Genomic DNA, 12573 nt, shown 5'->3' on the forward strand with positions numbered 1-12573 from the left:
CAAGCACGTTCAAACAAAGCTTTATGAATCAAATAAAAGTCAAACACATTCAAACAAATCTTAGTGCATCCTAATACAGTCAAACACGTTCAAACAAAACTTTTTGAATCAAAAGAAAGTCAAACACATTCAAACAAAAGTTTTTGAATCAAATGAAAGTCAAACACATTTAAACAAAGCTTTTTAAATCAAATGGAAGTCAAATACATTCAAACAAAGCTTTTTGAATCGAAATAATGTAAAACAAATTCAAATTAAGCTTTTTGAATCAAAAGAAAGTTAAACACATTCAAACAAGTTTTTGAATCAAATGAAAGGCAAACACATTAAAACAAATCTTTCAAAATCAAATGAAAGTTAAACACATTCAAACAAAGCTTTTTGAATGTAATGAAAGTCAAACACATTCAAACATAGCTTTTTGAATCAAATGAATGTCAAACTCGTTCAAACAAATCTTTTTGGATCGAAATACAGTCAAACACATTGAATCAAAGCTTTTTGAATCAAATGAAAGTCAAATACATTCAAACAAAGCTTTTTTAATCTAATGAAAGTCAAATACATTCAAACAAAGCTTTTTTAATCTAATGAATGTCAAACACATTCAAACAAAGCTTTTTGAATCAAATGAGAGTCAAACACATTCAAATAAATGTTTTTGATTCGAAATAAAGTCAAACACATTCAAACAAAGCATCTTGAATCAAACGAAAGTTAAACACTTTCAAACAGAGCTTTTTGAATCAAATGAAAGTCAAACACGTTCAAACAAAGCTTTATGAATCAAATAAAAGTCAAACACATTCAAAAAAATCTTAGTGGATCCAAATACAGTCAAACACGTTCAAACAAAACTTTTTGAATCAAAAGAAAGTCAAACACATTCAAACAAAAGTTTTTGAATCAAATGAAAGTCAAACACATTCAAACAAAGCTTTTTGAATTAAATGAAAGTCAAATACATTCAAACAAAGCTTTTTGAATCTGATGAAAGTTAAACACATTAAAACAATTCTTTTCGAATCGAAATAAAGTAAAACAAATTCAAATTAAGCTTTTTGAATCAAAAGAAATTTAAACACATTCAAACAAACTAATCAAATGAAAGTCACAATGCATTATGAATCTAATGAAAGTCAAACATATTCAAACAAATCTTTTTGGATCGAAATACAGTCAAACATATTTAAACAAAACTTTTTGAATAAAAAGAAAGTCAAAAACATTCAAATAAAAGTTTTTAAGTCAAATGAAATTCAAACACATTCAAACATAGCTTTTTGAATCAAATGAAAGTCAACCACATTCAAATAAAGATTTTTGAATCAAATGAATGTCAAACTCGTTCAAACAAAGCCTTTTGAATCAAATGAAACTCAAACACATTCAAACAAATCTTTTTGGATCGAAATGCAGTCAAACACATTTAATCAAAGCTTTTTGAATCAAATGAAAGTCAAATACATTCAAACAAAGCTTTTTGAATCTAATGAAAGTCAAACACATCCAAACAAAGCTTTTTGAATCAAATGAGAGTCAAACACATTCAATGATGTGGATCAAGAGGGAAATTCTTTTGAAGAGCCAATCATATTGGTTTTAAGGCCAATAGGGTTTGAGCTTGGAGTAAAGAATCAAGAATGGTTAACATGCGCAGCCATTGAAGAAGAAGTCAAGGTCCAGTTGGGTTCCGACGACGGCAGCGGCGGAGACGCGCCGATCTGGGTGCCACGCGCCGGCTCCCTAGCTCCGGCCTGAGTCCAGCTACACGGCGGTGGGGCGCGTGTCGATGATGGCGGCGCGTGAGGTGGTGGTTCGGCGGCAGTACGAAAAGAAAGATTTTCCTAACTTAGTTTTTTCTAGAGTTTTTGCTTGCAAGTTTTTACCTTTCACTTGAAAGGGTTTTTCTTGGTTTAAGCAATTAGGAATCTTCTTAATTTCTGTTATTTTAGTTTAAAATAATTTCTAAGTCAATTAGGAATTTTTTTAAGAAGTTTTAGTTTAATTAGAACTAGTCTTATTACTAGTTTCCTAGTTCCATTAGAATTGGTTTTCCTATTCTATCTAGGATACTTGGGGATCAAGGCTAGGGTTTTTTGTCCTAGTTCGAATAGACTTAGGAATAGTTAGTTTAGTCTATAAATAAGGGATTTTTCGTGGCTTTGTATACACAACCAAAAACCAGAAAATTCAATACAAGTTTATTGTTTGTTTTGCTTAATTGCTTACAAATTCTTTTGCTAGTTTTCAATTCAAGGAGTTGTTTTGATAATTAGAACGTTCAATTCTTAGTTCTAGGAGTAGTCTAAGTTTTGTTCATCAAAGTACTTAGTTCCAGGAGTGGTCTAGGTAATTTGAGAGGCGTTGAATTCGTTCCAGGAGTGGTCGTTTTCAAAGTCATATCCGGTTCGTTATTCTTAAGTTGTTCGATTTTCTTAGGAAATTCGAAGGGCTTGTGTTACTTGTGTGATTTTAGATTCTTTATTAAGTTAAGGGGTTTAAATCCACATCAAATTGGTATCAGAGCTTGTGTGATACCACATCAAATTGGTATCAGATTTCAGGGGTTTTTGATCGTTCAACAATTCGTTCATCAAATCGCACTTGTTCTCGGATAACCAGTTTTTCTGTCAACTTCAGAAGGCTCGTTCTCCTTCGTTACAAGGTCTTTTCAGGTGATTCTTTTTTTGATTTTGGGTGAAATTTTGTCTAATTTCTGCCTGTGAAATTTCGGAATTTTTCGAGTTCGTTTGCTATTAAACTGGACTGTTTTCCGAAACTGTGTCAGTTTTGGTCCGATTTAATACTTACTGCTCGTTGTGTGCGATTTTGTTCCAAGTTGTGTTGCGATTTTTGTGGGATATACCTGTGTGGATAAGGGTTCTTTTAAGTCTTTTTTTTGTCTTATAATTATGGAGGAAGCTTTGAGCAAACTCATGGATGAATTTGCAAGATGGCAAGATAATACGGAGGCACGTTTTAATGCTTTTTCACAATTATTGCTTGATAAAAAGAAAAAGAAGAAAAAACGGCATGATAGTGATAGTGATGCTTCTAGTAGTGATGATGACACTCATAATAAGAATAAGATCGATGATAAAGGTATCAAACTTGATGATTTTACGGGTCTAGGAAGCCCCGAAGATTTTCTTGAGTGGGCGAGACACTTAGAGAAAATTTCAGATTATAAAGGTTTTGATGATTCTCAGCGTTTCAAAATTGCTTATATACGACTCACTAAGAATGCGGGAATTTGGTTCGATAATTTAAAGACTCGACGTGCTAGAGCAGGGAAGGATAAGATCAAGACATGGACAGTTTTGAAGAAGAAGATGCGTTCTAAATACCTTCCACATGATTTCGAACAAATTCTATATGTGAAACTCACTATGTTGACACAAGATACTAAGAGTGTTAATGAATATATTGCTGAATTTGATAAACTAACCTCTCTTTGTGATTTGGAGGAGAAAGAACCATTGCGGATTGCTCGATTCCTTAAGGGTCTTAATCGACCTATTGCTAAGAAGATTGAATTGAGTACTTATGAGTCATTCAATGATGTGTGCAAACTAGCTTAAAAAATTGAAAGTCATTGGCTCGAAGATAAGAAGAGCACAAGTACAAAGAGTTTTGGTACCAAGTTCTCACAAGAGACCAAAACAAGCAAAACTTTCAAGCCTTTTAAACCGAGTTCCTACGAGTCTAAGGGAGAAAGCTCAACAAGTGGAGAAAAGAAATTTGTTAAGATATCTAAAGAAGAGTTCGAATCCCGAATTAGGTGTTTCAAATGTCAAGGAAAGGGACATAGGTCGGATCAATGTCCTTCCAAGAAAGCTCTCACAATAAGACAATACGAACAACAAGTAGAAGAAGAGAAACACATAGTTTTTGGGTGTGACGATGAGGAATCCGAAACTAAGGCAACAAGTAGTGAGGAAGAGAACGATGAGATTGATCCCGAAGATGATGAAAAAGTGCTTGTGTTAAGGAAGATCCTCCATGCCGAAGCAAACCCTAACAAATCTCAACGTGAAAACTTATTCCATACTCGATGCAAAGTTGTTGATAGAACTTGTAGGGTGATCATTGATAGTGGTTCGTGTACCAATGTAGCGTCTACAGAGATGGTTACTAAACTCCAACTTCCTACAAGAGATCATGAAAAACCATATAAGTTGGGTTGGCTAGATAATTCTATGGGTTTTCATGTAAAACAACAAGCTTTGGTGAATTTTTCCATTGGCAATTACAAGGAAGAATTATGGTGCGATGTGATTCCTATGAGTGCTTGTCACGTTCTTTTAGGAAGACCATGGCAATTTGATCGACATGTTAAACATGATGGTGTGGCCAACACATATTCGGTCAAGGTGGGAAACAAGAGGTTCAAACTTATTCCTTTAACTATTATTCCATGCCGCGTTAAAGTTAAAGAGATGGAGGAAGATTGTCAAAAGGATAAGGAAGAGGAACATGTAGGTGCTAAAGAGCTCGAAGAAAAGGTGAGTGAAACAATTGATGTTCCAATTGTGTGTGACGTTGTTCAAGATCAGATTATTCATAATGATCTACCAATGGTGGTGTCGGAAAAGGTTTTTGATACTATTGAGGAGCCATTCGTGAATCAAGATAATAATTTAATGGTTTCTTTAGAAGTGGTGGATTCATTAGGCATGCATAAAGAGAAGAAATTGTTAGTCATACATGAGAAAAATATCATGAAGCCTAAAGTGTTCTTATGGTCAACTTCGAAGACCAAGGACCAAATTGAGAATTGGTTGTTTCTAAAATATTGCCTTGCTCGTGGTGATGTTGTTACATTGCTTAAAATTGCTAGCGTTGAGGTAATAGTTCTTTTGGCTTGTATTCGTCGAATTTGGATGGTTTCATGGAATTGTTCTCCTTACATGGATGATGCGAATTTGAGGACAAATTCTTTTGAAGAGGGGGAGAATGATGTGGATCAAGAGGGAAATTCTTTTGAAGAGCCAATCATATTGGTTTTAAGGCCAATAGGGTTTGAGCTTGGAGTAAAGAATCAAGAATGGTTAACATGCGCAGCCATTGAAGAAGAAGTCAAGGTCCAGTTGGGTTCCGACGACGGCAGCGGCGGAGACGCGCCGATCTGGGTGCCACGCGCCGGCTCCCTAGCTCCGGCCTGAGTCCAGCTACACGGCGGTGGGGCGCGTGTCGATGATGGCGGCGCGTGAGGTGGTGGTTCGGCGGCAGTACGAAAAGAAAGATTTTCCTAACTTAGTTTTTTCTAGAGTTTTTGCTTGCAAGTTTTTACCTTTCACTTGAAAGGGTTTTTCTTGGTTTAAGCAATTAGGAATCTTCTTAATTTCTGTTATTTTAGTTTAAAATAATTTCTAAGTCAATTAGGAATTGTTTTAAGAAGTTTTAGTTTAATTAGAACTAGTCTTATTACTAGTTTCCTAGTTCCATTAGAATTGGTTTTCCTATTCTATCTAGGATACTTGGGGATCAAGGCTAGGGTTTTTTGTCCTAGTTCGAATAGACTTAGGAATAGTTAGTTTAGTCTATAAATAAGGGATTTTTCGTGGCTTTGTATACACAACCAAAAACCAGAAAATTCAATACAAGTTTATTGTTTGTTTTGCTTAATTGCTTACAAATTCTTTTGCTAGTTTTCAATTCAAGGAGTTGTTTTGATAATTAGAACGTTCAATTCTTAGTTCTAGGAGTAGTCTAAGTTTTGTTCATCAAAGTACTTAGTTCCAGGAGTTGTCTAGGTAATTTGAGAGGCGTTGAATTCGTTCCAGGAGTGGTCGTTTTCAAAGTCATATCCGGTTCGTTATTCTTAAGTTGTTCGATTTTCTTAGGAAATTCGAAGGGCTTGTGTTACTTGTGTGATTTTAGATTCTTTATTAAGTTAAGGGGTTTAAATCCACATCATTCAAATATATGTTTTTAAATCGAAATAAACTCAAACACATTCAAACAAAGCTTCTTGAATCAAACGAAAGTTAAACACATTCAAACAGAGCTTTTTGAATCAAATGAAAGTCAAACACGTTCAAACAAAGCTTTATGAATCAAATAAAAGTCAAACACATTCAAACAAATCTTAGTGCATCCTAATACAGTCAAACACGTTCAAACAAAACTTTTTGAATCAAAAGAAAGTCAAACACATTCAAACAAAAGTTTTTGAATCAAATGAAAGTCAAACACATTTAAACAAAGCTTTTTAAATCAAATGGAAGTCAAATACATTCAAACAAAGCTTTTTGAATCTAATGAAAGTTGAACACATTCAAACAATTCTTTTTGAATCGAAATAATGTAAAACAAATTCAAATTAAGCTTTTTGAATCAAAAGAAAGTTAAACACATTCAAACAAGTTTTTGAATCAAATGAAAGGCAAACACATTAAAACAAATCTTTCAAAATCAAATGAAAGTTAAACACATTCAAACAAAGCTTTTTGAATGTAATGAAAGTCAAACACATTCAAACATAGCTTTTTGAATCAAATGAATGTCAAACTCGTTCAAACAAAGCTTTTTGAATCAAATGAAACTCAAACAGATTCAAACAAATCTTTTTGGATCGAAATACAGTCAAACACATTCAATCAAAGCTTTTTGAATCAAATGAAAGTCAAATACATTCAAACAAAGCTTTTTTAATCTAATGAATGTCAAACACATTCAAACAAAGCTTTTTGAATCAAATGAGAGTCAAACACATTCAAATAAATGTTTTTGATTCGAAATAAAGTCAAACACATTCAAACAAAGCATCTTGAATCAAACGAAAGTTAAACACTTTCAAACAGAGCTTTTTGAATCAAATGAAAGTCAAACACGTTCAAACAAAGCTTTATGAATCAAATAAAAGTCAAACACATTCAAAAAAATCTTAGTGGATCCAAATACAGTCAAACACGTTCAAACAAAACTTTTTGAATCAAAAGAAAGTCAAACACATTCAAACAAAAGTTTTTGAATCAAATGAAAGTCAAACACATTCAAACAAAGCTTTTTGAATTAAATGAAAGTCAAATACATTCAAACAAAGCTTTTTGAATCTGATGAAAGTTAAACACATTCAAACAATTCTTTTCGAATCGAAATAAAGTAAAACAAATTCAAATTAAGCTTTTTGAATCAAAAGAAATTTAAACACATTCAAACAAACTTTTTGAATCAAATGAAAGTCACAATGCATTATGAATCTAATGAAAGTCAAACATATTCAAACAAATCTTTTTGGATCGAAATACAGTCAAACATATTTAAACAAAACTTTTTGAATAAAAAGAAAGTCAAAAACATTCAAATAAAAGTTTTTAAATCAAATGAAATTCAAACACATTCAAACATAGCTTTTTGAATCAAATGAAAGTCAACCACATTCAAATAAAGATTTTTGAATCAAATGAATGTCAAACTCGTTCAAACAAAGCCTTTTGAATCAAATGAAACTCAAACACATTCAAACAAATCTTTTTGGATCGAAATGCAGTCAAACACATTCAATCAAAGCTTTTTGAATCAAATGAAAGTCAAATACATTCAAACAAAGCTTTTTGAATCTAATGAAAGTCAAACACATTCAAACAAAGCTTTTTGAATCAAATGAGAGTCAAACACATTCAAATATATGTTTTTAAATCGAAATAAACTCAAACACATTCAAACAAAGCTTCTTGAATCAAACGAAAGTTAAACACATTCAAACAGAGCTTTTTGAATCAAATGAAAGTCAAACACGTTCAAACAAAGCTTTATGAATCAAATAAAAGTCAAACACATTCAAACAAATCTTAGTGCATCCTAATACAGTCAAACACGTTCAAACAAAACTTTTTGAATCAAAAGAAAGTCAAAAACATTCAAACAAAAGTTTTTGAATCAAATGAAAGTCAAACACATTTAAACAAAGCTTTTTAAATCAAATGGAAGTCAAATACATTCAAACAAAGCTTTTTGAATCTAATGAAAGTTGAACACATTCAAACAATTCTTTTGGAATCGAAATAATGTAAAACAAATTCAAATTAAGCTTTTTGAATCAAAAGAAAGTTAAACACATTCAAAAAAGATTTTTGAATCAAATGAAAGTCAAACACATTAAAACAAATCTTTCAAAATCAAATGAAAGTTAAACACATTCAAACAAAGCTTTTTGAATGTAATGAAAGTCAAACACATTCAAACATAGCTTTTTGAATCAAATGAATGTCAAACTCGTTCAAACAAAGCTTTTTGAATCAAATGAAACTCAAACATATTCAAACAAATCTTTTTGGATCGAAATACAGTCAAACACATTCAATCAAAGCTTTTTGAATCAAATGAAAGTCAAATACATTCAAACAAAGCTTTTTTAATCTAATGAATGTCAAACACATTCAAACAAAGCTTTTTGAATCAAATGAGAGTCAAACACATTCAAATAAATGTTTTTGATTCGTAATAAAGTCAAACACATTCAAACAAAGCATCTTGAATCAAACGAAAGTTAAACACTTTCAAACAGAGCTTTTTGAATCAAATGAAAGTCAAACACGTTCAAACAAAGCTTTATGAATCAAATTAAAGTCAAACACATACAAAAAAATCTTAGTGGATCCAAATACAGTCAAACACGTTCAAACAAAAATTTTTGAATCAAAAGAAAGTAAAACACATTCAAACAAAAGTTTTTGAATCAAATGAAAGTCAAACACATTCAAACAAAGCTTTTTGAATCAAATGAAAGTCAAATACATTCAAACAAAGCTTTTTGAATCTGATGAAAGTTAAACACATTCAAACAATTCTTTTCGAATCGAAATAAAGTAAAACAAATTCAAATTAAGCTTTCTGAATCAAAAGAAATTTAAACACATTCAAACAAACTTTTTGAATCAAATGAAAGTCACAATGCATTATGAATCTAATGAAAGTCAAACACATTCAAACAAATCTTTTTGGATCGAAATACAGTCACACATATTTAAACAAAACTTTTTGAATAAAAAGAAAGTCAAAAACATTCAAATAAAAGTTTTTAAATCAAATGAAATTCAAACACATTCAAACATAGCTTTTTGAATCAAATGAAAGTTAAACACATTCAAATAAAGATTTATGAATCAAATGAAAGTCAAACACGTTCAAACAAAGCTTTATGAATCAAATAAAAGTCAAACACATTCAAACAAATCTTAGTGGATCCAAATACAGTCAAACACGTTCAAACAAAATTTTTTGAATCAAAAGAAAGTCAAACACATTCAAATAATAGTTTTTAAATCAAATGAAATTCAAACACATTCAAACAAAGCTTTTTGAATTAAATGAAAGTCAAATACATTCCAACAAAGCTTTTTGAATCTAATGAAAGTCAAACACATTCAAACAATTCTTTTTGGATCAAATGAAAGTCAAATACATTCAAACAAAGCCTTTTGAATCTAATGAAAGTCAAACACATTTAAACCATTCTTTTTGAATCGAAATAAAGTAAAACAAATTCAAACAAAGCTTTTTGAATCAAAACAGTGTCAAACACATTCAAATAAGCTTTTTGAATCAAATTAAAGTCAAACACATTAAAACAAATCTTTAAAAATCAAATGAAATTTAAACACATTCAAACATAGCTTTTTGAATCAAATGAAAGTCAAACACATTCAAACAAAGATTTTTGAATCAAATGAATGTCAAACTCGTTCAAACAAAGCTCTTTGAATCAAATGAAAGCCAAACACATTCAAACAAAAGTTTTTGAATCATATAAAAGTCAAACGCATTCAAACAAAGCTTTTTGAATCAAATGAAAGTCAAATACATTCAAACAAAGCTTTTTGAATCTAATGAATGTCAAACACATTCAAACAAAGCTTTTTGAATCAAATGAGAGTCAAACACATTCAAATATATGTTTTTGAATCGAAATAAACTCAAACACATTCAAACAAAGCTTCTTGAATCAAACAAAAGTTAATCACATTCAAACAGAGCTTTTTGAATCAAATGAAAGTCAAACACGTTCAAACAAAGCTTTATGAATCAAATAAAAGTCAAACACATTCAAACAAATCTTAGTGCATCCTAATACAGTCAAACACGTTCAAACAAAACTTTTTGAATCAAAAGAAAGTCAAAAACATTCAAACAAAAGTTTTTGAATCAAATGAAAGTCAAACACATTTAAACAAAGCTTTTTAAATCAAATGGAAGTCAAATACATTCAAACAAAGCTTTTTGAATCTAATGAAAGTTGAACACATTCAAACAATTCTTTTTGAATCGAAATAATGTAAAACAAATTCAAATTAAGCTTTTTGAATCAAAAGAAAGTTAAACACATTCAAACAAGTTTTTGAATCAAATGAAAGGCAAACACATTAAAACAAATCTTTCAAAATCAAATGAAAGTTAAACACATTCAAACAAAGCTTTTTGAATGTAATGAAAGTCAAACACATTCAAACATAGCTTTTTGAATCAAATGAATGTCAAAGTCGTTCAAACAAAGCTCTTTGAATCAAATGAAAGTCAAACACATTCAAACAAAAGTTTTTGAATCATATAAAAGTCAAACGCATTCAAACAAAGCTTTTTGAATCAAATGAAAGTCAAATACATTCAAACAAAGCTTTTTTAATCTAATGAATGTCAAACACATTCAAACAAAGCTTTTTGAATCAAATGAGAGTCAAACACATTCAAATAAATGTTTTTGATTCGAAATAAAGTCAAACACATTCAAACAAAGCATCTTGAATCAAACGAAAGTTAAACACTTTCAAACAGAGCTTTTTGAATCAAATGAAAGTCAAACACGTTCAAACAAAGCTTTATGAATCAAATAAAAGTCAAACACATTCAAAAAAATCTTAGTGGATCCAAATACAGTCAAACACGTTCAAACAAAACTTTTTGAATCAAAAGAAAGTCAAACACATTCAAACAAAAGTTTTTGAATCAAATGAAAGTCAAACACATTCAAACAAAGCTTTTTGAATTAAATGAAAGTCAAATACATTCAAACAAAGCTTTTTGAATCTGATGAAAGTTAAACACATTCAAACAATTCTTTTCGAATCGAAATAAAGTAAAACAAATTCAAATTAAGCTTTTTGAATCAAAAGAAATTTAAACACATTCAAACAAACTTTTTGAATCAAATGAAAGTCACAATGCATTATGAATCTAATGAAAGTCAAACATATTCAAACAAATCTTTTTGGATCGAAATACAGTCAAACATATTTAAACAAAACTTTTTGAATAAAAAGAAAGTCAAAAACATTCAAAAAAAAGTTTTTAAATCAAATGAAATTCAAACACATTCAAACATAGCTTTTTGAATCAAATGAAAGTCAACCACATTCAAATAAAGATTTTTGAATCAAATGAATGTCAAACTCGTTCAAACAAAGCCTTTTGAATCAAATGAAACTCAAACACATTCAAACAAATCTTTTTGGATCGAAATGCAGTCAAACACATTCAATCAAAGCTTTTTGAATCAAATGAAAGTCAAATACATTCAAACAAAGCTTTTTGAATCTAATGAAAGTCAAACACATTCAAACAAAGCTTTTTGAATCAAATGAGAGTCAAACACATTCAAATATATGTTTTTAAATCGAAATAAACTCAAACACATTCAAACAAAGCTTCTTGAATCAAACGAAAGTTAAACACATTCAAACAGAGCTTTTTGAATCAAATGAAAGTCAAACACGTTCAAACAAAGCTTTATGAATCAAATAAAAGTCAAACACATTCAAACAAATCTTAGTGCATCCTAATACAGTCAAACACGTTCAAACAAAACTTTTTGAATCAAAAGAAAGTCAAAAACATTCAAACAAAAGTTTTTGAATCAAATGAAAGTCAAACACATTTAAACAAAGCTTTTTAAATCAAATGGAAGTCAAATACATTCAAACAAAGCTTTTTGAATCTAATGAAAGTTGAACACATTCAAACTATACTTTTGGTATCGAAATAATGTAAAACAAATTCAAATTAAGCTTTTTGAATCAAAAGAAAGTTAAACACATTCAAAAAAGATTTTTGAATCAAATGAAAGTCAAACACATTAAAACAAATCTTTCAAAATCAAATGAAAGTTAAACACATTCAAACAAAGCTTTTTGAATGTAATGAAAGTCAAACACATTCAAACATAGCTTTTTGAATCAAATGAATGTCAAACTCGTTCAAACAAAGCTTTTTGAATCAAATGAAACTCAAACACATTCAAACAAATCTTTTTGGATCGAAATACAGTCAAACACATTCAATCAAAGCTTTTTGAATCAAATGAAAGTCAAATACATTCAAACAAAGCTTTTTTAATCTAATGAATGTCAAACACATTCAAACAAAGCTTTTTGAATCAAATGAGAGTCAAACACATTCAAATAAATGTTTTTGATTCGAAATAAAGTCAAACACATTCAAACAAAGCTTCTTGAATCAAACGAAAGTTAAACACATTCAAACAGAGCTTTTTGAATCAAATGAAAGTCAAACACGTTCAAACAAAGCTTTATGAATCAAATTAAAGTCAAACACATTCAAAAAAATCTTAGT

Source organism: Chenopodium quinoa, unplaced genomic scaffold (assembly GCF_001683475.1).
Source record: "Chenopodium quinoa cultivar QQ74 unplaced genomic scaffold, ASM168347v1, whole genome shotgun sequence".
NCBI classification, from domain to species: Eukaryota; Viridiplantae; Streptophyta; class Magnoliopsida; order Caryophyllales; family Amaranthaceae; genus Chenopodium; species Chenopodium quinoa.